Source organism: Stegostoma tigrinum, chromosome 1, assembly GCF_030684315.1.
Source record: "Stegostoma tigrinum isolate sSteTig4 chromosome 1, sSteTig4.hap1, whole genome shotgun sequence".
In the NCBI taxonomy this organism is placed as follows: Eukaryota; Metazoa; Chordata; class Chondrichthyes; order Orectolobiformes; family Stegostomatidae; genus Stegostoma; species Stegostoma tigrinum.
The window spans coordinates 26526947-26541232 of NC_081354.1; the positions used below are offsets into that span (position 1 = coordinate 26526947).

The following is a 14286-nucleotide window of genomic DNA, read 5'->3' on the forward strand; positions in this document are numbered from 1 at the left end:
GAGAGTGAGTGTGTGTGTGTGTGTGTGTAAGTGATCCTGAGAGTGTGAGTGTGTGTGCACGTGATCCTGGGAGTGAGTGAGTGCGTGTGTGTAAGTGATAATGGGAGTGACTGTGTGTGTAAGTGATCCTGGGAGTGTGAGTGTGTGTGTGTAAGTGATACTGGGAGTGAGTGCGTGTGTAACTGATCCTGGGAGGGAGTGCATGTGTGTTAGCGATATTGAGAGTGAGTGCATGTGTGTAAATGATACCGGGAGTGAGTGCGCGTGTGTAAGTGATACTAGGAGTGAGTGCGTGTGTGTAAATAATACTGGGAGTGAATGCGTGTGTGAAAGTGATGCTGAGAGTGTGAGTGTGTGTGTGTGTGTGTGTGTGTGTGTGTGTGTGTGTGTGTGTGTGTGTGTGTGTAAGTGATAGTGGGAGTGACTGCATGTGTGTGTAAATGATACTGGAATGACTGCGTGTGTGAGTGATACTGGGAGTGAGTGCATGTGTAAGTGATCCTGAGAGTGACTGCATGTGTGTAAACGATACTGGGAGTGAAAGCGTGTGTGTAAGTGATCCTAAGAGTGTGAGTGTGTAAGTGATAGTAGGAGTGAGTGCATGTGTGTGTAAATGATACTGGGAATGACTGCGTGTGTGAGTGATACTGGGAGTGAGTGCGTGTGATAGTGATCCTGAGAGTGACTGCATGTGTGTAAATGATACTGGGAGTGAAAGCGTGTGTGTAAGTGATCCTAAGAGTGTGTGTGTAAGTGATAGTAGGAGTGAGTGCATGTGTGTGTAAATGATACTGGGAATGACTGCGTGTGTGAGTGATACTGGGAGTGAGTGCGTGTGCAAGTGATCCTGTAAGTGAGTGCGTGTGTGTAAGTGATCCTGAGAGTGAGTGTGCACGTGTAAGTGATACTGGGAGTGAGTGTGTGCAAGTGATCCTGAGAGTGAGTGTGTGTGTGTGTGTAAGCGATCCTGGGAGTGAGTGTGTGTGCAAGTGATCCTGACAGTGAGTGTGCGTGTGTGTGTGTAAGTGATCCTGGGAGTGAGTGAGTGCGTGTGTGTAAGTGATAATGGGAGTGACTGTGTGTGTAAGTGATCCTGGGAGTGTGAGTGTGTGTGTGTGTGTGTGTGTGTGTGTAAGTGATACTGGGAGTGAGTGCGTGTGTGTAAGTGATACTGGAAGTGAGAGAGTGCGTGTGTGTAAGTGATAATGGGAGTGAGTGCATGTGTGTAAGTGATCCTGGGAGTGTGAGTGTGTGTGTGTAAGTGATCCTGGGAGTGGCTGAGTACGTGTGTGTAAGTGATAATGGGAGTGAGTGCATGTGTGTAAGTGATCCTGGGAGTGTGAGTGTGTGTGTGTAAGTGATCCTGGGAGTGGCTGAGTACGTGTGTGTAAGTGATAATGGGAGTGTGAGTGTGTGTGTGTAAATGATATTGAGAGTGAGTGCGTGTGTGTAAATGATACCGAGAGTGAGTGCACGTGTGTAAGTGATACTAGGAGTGAGCGCGTGTGTGTAAATGATACTGGGAGTGAATGCGTGTGTGTAAGTGATCCTAAGAGTGTGAGTGTGTAAGTGATAGTAGGAGTGAGTGCATGTGTGTGTAAATGATACTGGGAATGACTGCGTGTGTGAGTGATACTGGGAGTGAGTGTGTGTGCAAGTGATCCTGTAAGTGAGTGCGTGTGTAAGTGTTCCTGAGAGTGTGTGCACGTGTAAGTGATACTGGGAGTGAGTGTGTGTGTAAGTGATCCTGGGAGTGAGTGTGCGTGTGTAAGTGATACTGGAAGTGAATGTGTGTGTAAGTGATCCTGAGAGTGACTGCATGTGTGTAAGTGATCCTGGGAGTGAGTGTGCGTGTGTAAGTGATCCTGAGAGTGAATGTGTGTGTAAGTGATCCTGAGAGTGAGTGTGTGTGTGTGTAAGCGATCCTGGGAGTGAGTGTGTGTGTGTAAGTGATCCTGAGAGTGAGTGTGCGCGTGTAAGTGATCCTGAGAGTGAATGTGTGTGTAAGTGATCCTGAGAGTGAGTGTGTGTGTGTAAGCGATCCTGGGAGTGAGTGTGTGCGTGTAAGTGATCCTGAGAGTGTGTGTGTGTGTGTGTGTGTGTAAGCGATCCTGGGAGTGTGTGTGTGTAAGTGATCCTGAGAGTGAGTGCGCGTGTGTAAATGATACTGGGAGTGAGTGTGCCTGTGTAAGCGATCCTGGGAGTGAGTGTGTGTGTAAGTGATCCTGAGAGTGAGTGTGTGTGTAAGTGTGTGTGTGTAAGTGATCCTGAGAGTGAGTGTGCGTGTGTAAATGATACTGGGAGTGAGTGTGCGTGTGTAAATGATACTGGGAGTGAGTGTGTGTGTGTAAGTGGTCCTGAGAGTGAGTATGCGTGTGTAAATGATACTGGGAGTGAGTGTGTGTGTGTAAGTGATACTGGGAGTGAGTGTGCGTGTGTAAATAATACTGGGAGTCAGTGTGTGTCTGTGTGGCCTGAGTTGTGCCAATTGGGCAGAAAGCCTGAGGGAAGCAGGAAGGAAAAACAAGGTGACAGCACACTCAGGCAGCTTCCTTCTCCATTCTGCGGGTGATAGCTGAGTACCACAGGGTGCTGTTGACTTGCTGTCGAACGGAGGCAACCCAAGATCTTGTTGGCCACTCACAAATGTCACCACGCAGGGCAGCTGCTGTGTCAGGAAGTACAGAGGAAAGAAATCTTTTGTAAAAATCCAGCGCCTCGTGCTGGGTGGAGGCGAGACCCCTCCAGGAATATCACAGTGTCTGCCACGATGCGTTTCCTGCCTGCTGTCTCTTCTTCACTTTAAAGAAGCAGCCCCATCCTCTCCCTTCCAGGTCGGTGCTGTGTGGCCAGCTCCACCGAGCTTGGTTGGTCCATGTGGCAGGCTTGGCCAAGAGCTGAAAGCTCTGTTAAATGGCCCCTCACTGGCTGTTATTTACAGATATCAGCCCTCTGCTCCCAAGCAGCTTGTTTGGTTGGTAAAACTCCTTCATGGTAGCAGTGTGCAAGAGTCAGTATGATCAGGAACAACACAATTTCACTGTAACTTCCTCCCACAGTAAACTCCCTATTCTATCAGGAGGAAACAGATGAGAAAAATGATGCTAAATTTTCATTTCACTTTGCACTGTAAGTTTCTTTTACAGGGGTCGGGCTCCCTGGCCCTTTCCATCAGCATCTCACAAGATTCAGTCTCCAGGTGATATATGACAGTAGCCAGGGGTGTATCAGAATTCAATTTCTCCTGACCCTGGCTACAGGGCAAGGCTTTATTCTGTGTCACGTACTGATGCTCCAAACTGTGTTTGTTAGCTCGCTGTGGGCAGTCTTAATGGCAAACCCATATTCACACCTCACTGAATTAGGAACAGGTCAATTTCAGTTTCTATTGCATTCCACAGCAGACAGCTATATGGCAGTAACAATGTCATTTCAGCTAGATTCATCACTCCTTCTCTGGTGATTACAATAGTCAGGGCTCAGAGTCCAATCTATTTCTGAATGTCCCTCCTGATTTCATTCTCTCTGGGAGTGATCAGTGGAAATTTGCACAGTGCTGCTCCACAACTGAGCCCTTTGCATTTCCACTGCATTGAGATCAATAAGGAAATGGTGTAAAAAAAATCTGAATTAACGCAATCAGAGGTGAGAGGAGATTTTCTGAGGGAATAACCATGAGGGAAATTTCTTTGAAGTATCAACGTAAAATAAATATCAGTACACATTCCATCACCGGCATCCCAGACTACAACAGGATATTTTAAAAGGTTTGCAGACCACATTGAAAGGGTTGCTTTGCAAGTGTGTTTGAGTTGAGCGACCACATTCCCCATTCGAGACTTGTAAATGGAGGAAATGATGACAAGTGAAGCATGAATGGAGCAAATCCAAAAGACTCTCTTGTACCGCATCTGGGAGTTAATAGCAATAGACAGAAGTTCTTGCAGCTACTTCCACTGTAGATACTCAGTTTCAGCACATTCATTGGCTTCATTTCTGTCAAATCTTAACCAGCCTGGTTGCAAAATGTTAGAAACATTTGTTACGTTGCTTACCGATGTCATATAAATGCAACTGTCATTGTGTACACATCTGCACAAGTTATTTTGCTCCATTTTCATATCCTCCATTGCTTATTTTCATTTTTAAAAATCATCCTTTTAGCCCCCTATGTAGTATAATGAGCGTGAATACATTAATGATCATGACATACATTTTGGTGCATCTCTTTGAGATCGAAAGTTATATGTTACCAAGGCTCAGGAGGAACAGAGCGAGAGAGCTGTAATCAGCATCCTGATGTATGCACATTGTACCTCTGTAAGTACATAAAACCAGGTGGTGGAGAGTCAGACAATGGTCACTCTCAACTAAGTAAGTATGATTAATCTTTCCTTTTGCAAGCATGTGTTTTGGATTGGGGAAGCCAGCAAACTGTGAACCATTAACATTCATACCATACTTGGTTCCAAGAATTGTTAGGTGGTGACCTTCAATTCTGACTAGCAACAGGCACGGACCTTATTGCAAGGTTTTCAATAGGTCCGTCAGGACAATTTGGAAGTCACTGAAGAGCACTTCAGAAGCTACAGGCAGTTGGAGAGTAAGAGAGAAATAAGAGAGCAGTCACCCATGTTGGGAAAAGCTACTGTTTGTCGTATTGCTGAACAAGCAACTGAACTATAGCTAGTTTGTGCAGGTGAGGACTCAGTGAGAAGTCAAGAACAGTTGAATGGTTCTGTGTTGTTAGAACTCAACAAGAAGTTCTAGGAATTAGTGGCCAGCTATTTGCTGAAGATAGGGAACAGCAAAGATCTTGGAGCTATGTGGGCACAGAAGTTATGTGTCGCTAATAGTTCAGTACAGCTAAGAGTAGGACTGAAAAGCCCACAAACAGTATCTGCTTCACCCCTTTGAGCCTGCTCCTCCATTCTTCACAGTCATGGATGATCAGCCAACTCAACAGCCTAACCCTGCTTTCTCCGCATAACTGTTGATCCCATTCGCCCCAAGTGCCATATCTAGTTGTGCATTGAATATATTCAATGTTTTGGCAGGCTATGATAGAGTGGCTCTCTGGAGAGACTTTTGTGAGCCAGATCAGCAAGAATGAGGAATTGAGAAGTTCGATGATATCTGATGACACATTGTTATTATTATCTGAAGGGAATGGCTGAGAAATCGGTGTCAACTTCTTGATCAAATTTGCTACTTAATGTGTGCTGTGGGGTGTTTGATGACCAAAATGTTATCCATATTTACCACATGTCAATTCTGGGTGCTAAAATATAAATTGTTGTTCACAATGATGAAGGCTATGTAACAACTGCTGTATTCAAGATGGCACCTGAAGGTATGTACACAACTGCTGATTCATAAAACTTAACAAGAATTTACCTGTTACCCACTATATTCCTGCCATGCTTACATGTTCTCCTTAGAATTCTCTAGGTCTCTGGGCTTCAGCTAGCCTCTGCAGCTCTACTACTTTCATGGTCGGTTAGTTGTTGGTGCTAGAATAAGGCTTTCACAAATAGAGTGACTGTATTCGATAACTCCAGTGCTTTACCATTATTAATAGCATGGTTTTACTTGAGCTGCCTTCTTACAGCACCTCCTTATTTCCAATTGCAGAAGAGAAAACTAGGAAAAAAGACAGTAGCATGAAACCTCAGCCCCACATCCACAATTAAAAATTCAGCCAAGATAGTGAGGTTGAGCAGGTCACTGTTAAGAATATTTACATGCAATAGGAATGGAAAGCAGACAAACTGGGAACCTATCAACCACCACTGTAAGCTCCCCCTCCCCCACTCTTTCCCTCTCAAGTTAATGTCTCAAACCTTTCATATACAAAGTAATAATGTTTTACTGTATGGAAGCAGACCGTTTGGTCCAACTCATCAATGCTGATCAGATATCCTAAACTGATCAAGTCCCATTTGCCAGCATTTGGCCCATGTTACTTTAAACCCTTACTATTCATATTTCCATCCAGATCTCTTTTAAATGTTGTAATTGCACCAGCCTCCTCCACTTCCTCTGGCAGCTTGTTCCATACATACATCACCCTTCGCGTGAAAAAGTTGTCCCTTAGGTCTCTTTTAAATCTTTCCCCACTCACCTTAAACATGTGCTGACTAGTTTCAGACTGCACCACCCCCCCCAACCCCTGACCCTGAGGAAAAGACCTTGACTATTCATGCCTCTCATAAGGTCACCCCTCAGCCTCCAACGCTCCAGGGAAAATAGCCCCAGCCTATTCTGCCTCTCCTTATTGCTCAAACCCTCTAATCCTGGCAACATCCTTGTAAATCTTTTCTGAACCCTTTCAAGTTTAACAACATCTTTCCTATAGCAGGGAGACCTGAATTGAACGCGGTATTCCAGAAGTGGTCTCACCAACATCTTGTACAACCGTAAAATGACCTCGCAACTCCTACATTCAATGCACTGACCAATGATGGCAAGCATACCAAATGCCTTCTTCGTTATCCAGTTTACTTGCGACTCCACTTTCAAGGATCTATGAACCTGCACCCCGAGGTCTCTTTGTTCAGCAACACACCCCAGGCCCAGGTGACATTAAAGGTGCAGAGGAGTCATTGTAAAACGACAGTGACTTTCCTTGGTGCATGCTGTTTTGCTCAACCCTGAGCTCACTGCAAATTTATTTATGGGGGAGACAGGCACAGAGCAACTGGCTCCCCTGGGAAGTGCATGCAAACAGAGGTACTGCCCTGATTTGCCTTTCCAAAATGCAGCAATTCATGTTTATCTAAATTAAACTCCATCTGCCACTCCTTGGCCCACTGGCCCATCTGATCAGGGTCTTGCTGCAATCTTAGATAACCTTCTTCAATGTCGACAACACCACCAATTTTGGTGTTACCTGCAAACTTACTAACCAAATATTTATAAAAGCAGTGGACCCAACACTGATCCTTGCAGCAGACCACTGATTGCAGGCCTCCAGTCCAAAAAACAATCCTCTACTATCACCCTCTGTCTCCTACCTTCAAACAAATTTTGGATCCAGATGGATTCCGTGCGATGTAACCTTGCTAACCAGTCTACCATGCGGAACCTTGTCAAATCCTTACTGAAGTCTGTATCTATGTATATATCTACTGCTTTGCCTGCATCAGTTTTCTTTGTCACTTCTTCAAATGTTAATCATCTTTTCTCACAAGAAGTCAATCTGTACTCAGATGACCATACAGACAATCTGTTGCATCGAATATCCTCACAAAAGAGATGGGGTAAATTCTGCCCTGTTTGAGATACAGGCCCACCAGTCTTGTTTTCCTGATTCCACTGACACGGCTGGATATTATCACATGGACTTAGGCGCTCTTGTCTTCAACCAAAGAGAACAGGGCTGTGGATTGTGATCTCTCTTTACTAATCCTCTTGGCAGACTTACATCTTAAGTCCAATTCTATATCGTAAGAACTCTCTCTTTTAGTGCAGCTAAGTGATTACCCTATGCAACAGTGCCAAGAGTAAAGAAACCAGATCAACATTGGAACCGCATCAGAATACTGGGTGAAGGAACAGTGACTTTCCTTGGTGCATGCTGTTTTGCTCAACCCTGAGCTCACTGCAAACTTATTTATGGGGGAGACAGGCACCGAGCAACTGGCTCCCCTGGGAAGCGCATGCAAACAGAGATACCCCCAAATCAGCCCGATGGGTTTTAGAAGATGCAAGCCCAGATTTGAGTTCCGCTTGTCCGGGTGACATTAAAGGTGCAGAGGAATCATTGTAAAATCAAGCAATAATGATATTGTCCAGCTTGTACTTTTTGCCCATCTCTCGTAGCCCACAGAATGTGGTAGTGAGCAGCTTTTCTGTACTTTGTAGAGAGTATTTTTCAACAGTGTACTTTGTAAAACCACCACTTCAGCGAGAATTCAGTGACAACCAATTAAAATTGTCTGTAGTTCAAACCAGGTAAGATGCCTAGTAGCCACATCAGATTTATTGAATAATCATCGCAGACATGGCATGGTGAGAGATTTAAACTCACAAACTTTCTATACTCTTAGTCTGTAATAACCAGAACCTCTTTGTTAAAAGGGTGAACATCCACAAAATGTCTCCTTGGCAGAAGTGCAACATGTCTAAAAATGTGCTTGCCTTGCAGATGAAACCACTGACAAATAGCTTTCCAGAAGATAGTGGATAGAAGGACCCTTGTCCTCAGTAAACTGATCATGATGAGCGAATGACAAAGCTCATGCTATTTGTTCCCTTCCTTGCTTTTTGTTGGGCCAGTTTCTTTGGGATTTCCACCTTTTCTAGACCTGGACGGTCTGTTCTCACAGATGGGAGACAGGATATTGCACTAACATCATAACCAACTAATAGTCTCTCTACTGGGCACCAATGATTACACATAAAGTTAGGCCTCAGGCGGAACAGGCACCATTACGACATTCAGGAACCTAAGTGGAAAAGATTTGCTTTTTGATATTGAGAGTAGGGAGCAGTGTGGCCTTGTCTGTGACACTCCTAAAATGGTGACTAACAACTCAACAGGAAGTGAGGCCTGTCCTTCAGTGGTTAGGTGAACAGCCTGAGGCCTAGCCATCTGGCTTCCATCTGCTTGACATTTCATGAAGCAAGAGACTCCTGGAGTCCGCATGGGATTTAAAATGGTTAAACAATGGCCACTTCAGGGTGAAAGGCCTCATCTCACTGTTACTAGTTCACCTGTGCTATGGAGGCAGCTCAGCAGATTTAGCTTTGTGGACTTCTTTTGGGCAAGGGGGTCTCCCCTGGGAGCTACCTCAACCCAGGGTCCTATTGGAGGCAACCCCACTGTAGGTGCTCCCCTAACACTTTCCTTTAGCCTCCTGATCCCCGCTTCATCAGTGTGGAGGGGCTGCTTGTAGATGGGGGTAGTAGTGGCATTGTGATAATATCACTGAATAGGGAAGTCAGCAATCCAGACAAATAGTCTGGGAACTTTGAAATCCATTTCTAGTGGATCGTGGAATTTCAAGTCAAGTCACAAATCTGGATTATAAAGCCAGTGGTGATCATAGAAAATGTATTTTAAAAAACCCCACCAGTTTCAATAATGTGTTTCAAGGAAGGAAATCTGTCCTCGTTACTCGGTTTGGCCTACACGTGACTCCAGATCCACAGCAATGTGGTTGGCCCTTTATTATTTTCCAAATTAATCGAACAAACCACTGAGTTCAGGGCAACTAGAAATGGGTAAAAAGTACTAGCAGTGTCACAGGGGCACACATTCCACTAAAGAACAGAGAGAGAAGAAAGTCTGGTGCTGCTGGGATCTCCGGTTTGGTACTGGATACCAAGACAAGGGTAGAAGTCTCATCTCAGAATAATGAATGCAGCTCCCAGCGCTGCTGCAGGGCAGTGTCGAGCTGGGTAACGTGGCCATGTGCCTGTACAATGCAGTTCTCAGGGGAGAGAGCATCCCCTGGTTACACAGGCACATACAGGGGATTTTACAGACCCTAGCACTAGACCTGAATCAATTTACATAAGATCATGGGCTCCTCTAGACACGTGACTTACGTAGCAGTTTACAATTACCTCATTTAATATAAAACCACAGAAAGAGTTAAGTAAAGGAATTAAGGGTTATGGAAAGCAGGCGGGTAAGCGCTGAGTCCACAAAAACAAAGTCATGATCTGTGTGATTGGTTCCAGGGGCCAGATAGCCTATTCCCGCTCCTAATTCTGCAATTCTTATGACTTGGGATCGCATCAAACTTCACAGTCCATGGGGCAGATACATCACATTCATTGCAAAAAAGAACCTGTTTTCTGTTTCTCTGTCATGCTCAAATCTGGTAGAAAACAGTGAATTTGGAGTATATGCATGCACAGTTGGGGCACTCTGCTGTGTTAACCATCCAGCTATCAGTCGAAACAGTGAGTTCCTACGATAGCTCTTCTTTGGATACTTTCTGTCTTTCACCCTGGCCCACTTCCTGTCGAGTTACAATCCTTCCCCATTCCCTTCAGGTAATTTCCAGCCTTCCCCCAACCACCAGCAAGTGACAATGTGGGGCCTGGCTCACCGGTAAATTCTCATAGGGACATAAACAATGTGGACTACAGTGAAATTTGTGGGTGAATTGATTACATGTCGAGAAAGTGCTATCTCAAACTCAGCAGCATCTCACTCCACCTTTTATGGTTTTTGCCAAGTGGCTAGGAGAGTTCCTTGCTAGACTGTCATGACTAGTGAATTAAGGGTGATAATAGCTTGTTAAATGCTTTATTAACTCCACAACTCACCTCATTAATCTTCAGCTTCCTATCATTCCAAACATAAATTTACAAGCTTGTCAAGACTTCTCAACATGGAAGTTGGAGGGGGTACCTGGTGATTTCAGCTCACTGCTTGCTTCAAAGGCCCTCTACATTGGACACCAGACACCAGAGTCCCACAGAACACATCAAGAACACCAGGCATATGCATTCTACACCCATAGACACTGGCATTCAATATGCCAGCATCCAAGAAGCCTTATGGCACATCTTCAAACCATATACAGGACGCCTCTCTATTTCAGTGCTGCACCTAGGACACTGTGTGCTCAGTGAGATGTGGCCAGCACGTGGACTGGACCAGGCAGTGTCGCTGCCTTAATGCTCACTCACTTTGAGCTGAGCTGGATCTCACTGCATTGCTTTGTTTAGCCACAGCAACAGCTCCATATTACTTCCAAACAAAAACCAAAAGAACTGTGGATGCTGTAAATCAGGAACAAAAACAAAGTTGCTGGAAAAGCTCAGCAGGTCTGGCAGCATCTGTGAAGGAGAAAACAGAGTTAACGTTTTGGGTTCAGACCCGAAATGTGAACTCTGTTTTTTCCTTCACAGATGCTGCTGGACCTGCTGAGCTTTTCCAGCAACTTTGTTGTTGTTCCATATTACTTCCACCTTGTCTTGCTGTTTACAAAGCCAGGAACATTGTCTGGTTGTAGCAGTCCTCATTCAAGTCAAGGAAGATAACTTCACGTAGGGGGGCTGGTGCAGTAAGCTAAGGACAGCCTCCAATAGCAGTCCAGGAGATTGAGCGTAGTCAGTCAGCTGCTCAGGGCACTCAGAGTCAGGACGCTGTTCGTACATGACGTGGAACCCACTAACTGTCTTCTCTTTTCTTGCCCTACTGGAGGCAGTTTCCCTTTTGGAATGAGAGGAAGGCAGGCGTTGAGGGAGGTGACCACGGGTGGCACAGCTGCCATTTTGGCATAGGTGATAAAGTGTCTGAGAGAGTGAGCTGGGGATTGAGGGAACATGTCGCAGATATTATTGAGAGTGGTAGAGCATGAGCCTTGATGGGAGGTGGATACAGTAGCAGAGCTAGTGAGTGTGAGGTATCACAGAGAAGATGGTAGCACTTACACTGGCACAGTGTAGAGAAGGCATTGGCCTTCTTCCTCCAGACAACCGAAACTGCTTTAACTCAGATGGCAACTATGGGCCAGGCTGGCATGATCTGGTGTCATAGCTTCCATCCTGGTGAACAGCCAGTCCTGCATCTGCAACACCTGTCCATTAGGACCTGTAGGTGTCTATCTACAATGCAGGGTACCAATTTCCCCATCTGCCATGTCTGGGGCAAATGACAGGAACAATGCAGGGCAATGCAGAGCTGACACTGTTTGACTGGAAACACAACGGGCACTCAAAGATAATGCAGCTGCAAAGGATGCCAGTCTTTCAGTGGATAGCTGGTGAGTGGTGGATTTCCGGGAATGGAGATCGTTAAGGATGGAGATGCAATTTGACGCATGGGGTGCCAAAGCAGTGAGGCAAGTAGTTAATAAGGTATGTTTAGTACAATATAAGAAACTTGGCTAGGCCTCATAGCAAGAATCCCTCCAAAAAGCTGACACAACTCGCACCTTACGCAAAAGACTGAAGATTCAGCCCCCTGTATTTGACTACCCATCACCAACTGGTCTGAGCTATTGCAGGCTGCACTGACACAGGCTTATATGCTTCAGCCTGAGCACGGTTGACTGTGCTGACTTTACTGTTTCTGACAGGGTCTACACCAGGACCTTAAAGGAGTCCTATTTGACTCAGCCAGGAGTCTGCAACCTGCGCTTCTGGAGCTCACCATGACTCATTGAGGACTCACATGCAGCTCTGAACCTTGATCAATCAAACCCAATTATGATGGTATTAAACAGCTTGTTTTGTTTCCTTTTAAAAACTCATGAGAAAGTATTATTGAATCAACAATCTTTTTGTAACACGTTATCAAATGTTGTTAAGGTATGTCTTGGTCTTGTTTATCATTATTATTAGCATTTGATTAACAGTATTGTAGTTGTTAAGTATACTAAGTAAATGTTAAAAATGGCTTTTACTTTACTGGCTCCTGGTCCAAGTTTTTACGGTCTGTTTTATGACTTCAATTCAGATAGGGTCCCTCTCCCTCTGCCTGACCTGGGTTTTTCTTCTTTATTCATTCACTGGCCAGGCAGCATTTATTTCCCATCCACATTGTCAAACACATTGTTGTGGGTCTGGAGTCACATGTAGGCAACCAGATGAGGATGGCAGTTTCCTTCCCCACAGGACATTAGTCAACCAGGTGGGTTTTTCCAACAATGGGTTCATGGTCACCATCAAATTCTTAATTCCAGATATTTTTATCGAATTCAAATCCCACCATCTGCCATGGTGGGGTTCGAACCCGGGTCCCCAGAAAGTTATCTGGGGTCTCTGGATTTACAGTCCAGCAATAATACCACTAGGCCAACGCCTCCCCTAAGTGGGAGTGACATTAAACTCCAGTGAAGAGCGGAAAACTGTCGGCAATGGGTTATACTTTTTCTTTCATTGACTTTGCGGAAAAGGAGGTTGAGGCAGCACTGTCAATTGCTGGTGATAGTTTTCAGTCCCCGTTGCTATCGAAACCGATCCCTGATGCTGGGTAAGAAAGCAATCTCTTGGCTCCTTGAAATTGTGGTTTCTCCATAAATTAATTTTCCCATCTCCCTGCCTCTAGATCTTGGCCTACGTCCATGCTGTGTGCTGGAACTCTGGTCTACACAGATGGTAAGGCAGTCAAGTTCATGATGGGCATGATCTTAAGGGGCAGCTGCATGAAAAGCATACGCAGGGTTATTTTGGTATGCTTACAAATTGGTACATAATCTACATTCCTTTGCAATGTGCCCAGATAAATTATAAATAGATCTGTTCAGCAGCACTCAGGCTGTAGAGATAGTGCAACCTTCACTGATCTGCATTCATGTGAGCTATTAAATCAAAAAGAACTGCAAAGATGAACAATGAGGACATTTGTCTGAACTAGCAAGCTGCACTGGAAATGGCTTCAAACAAAATGAAAAGTTAGAGAGGAGCCAAAAAATTACAAATTGCACGAGAATGCGGTGTCGTCCAGTCAACCACAAAGCCTATATCCTGTCCCACCAGGGGTAACCTAAAGTCAGTTTTGTCACCGTCTTCATCACATGCTTCCACATAAAATGTACAGCTAGTATTGATGGTTAACTCACTCATTTACTGAAACCAGACGAGAAAATTACAATTTAGCACAGTAGGGTATGATTGCGTGTCTCATTTTGAGCTTGCATGACATGGGAAAATCAAGTTCCATAGTCTTTTATTACAGAGTTATTTACAAATGATAATGCCCAGAAAAGGCTTGCTTACATTTAATAAGCTATTTAAAGTTAGGGGCTTGTGGGGTGGTGAGGGGGCCGGCGGTGAGACTAATTACGGTTATTCATAATTATCGTTGCATTTTCTTGCACTCTCTTTACCTATTGAAAGAGTATGTCCTACAGAACTAAGTTACAACCAAGTGATTCCACAACAAGTACTGCTACAGGAAATGGGTGGCAACTGCAAAATATCCTCTTAGCTCTGAGTTCCATTGCCAAAGAAAACAAGCGAGTTACATTTATATAACTCCCTTTTTGCAACTTTTTGTCCCAAAATGTTTTACAGAAAATGCAATATTTTGAACGGCAATAACCATCGGTGTGTAAGCAAACAATGTTGCCATTTTGTACAGAGCAGATTCCAACAAACAACAAATCCTCTGACTGCTCCGCTAAACTGCTGTCAATGACTGTTTTTAGATGAATAGTGCGCAGGAGACTGAGTGAATCCCTGGCCTTATTTGAACAGCAACAGTGTTATACACTGGGGCATCCAGTATTTTCGTGTAGGGTCGTAGATTCACGTGCACCCAGGTGACCAAGATAAAGACAATGAATTTATGATGCTCCCGCACAGCAAGTGCTCCAC

General features: G+C 44.7%; 1 protein-coding gene across 3 annotated transcripts in view; it reads right to left on the bottom strand.

Moving 5' to 3' along the window:
• The window catches only part of maml3 (mastermind-like transcriptional coactivator 3), a 565727-nt gene that overhangs the window by 200417 nt on the left and 351024 nt on the right, over positions 1 to 14286 (bottom strand). The window lies entirely within an intron of this gene.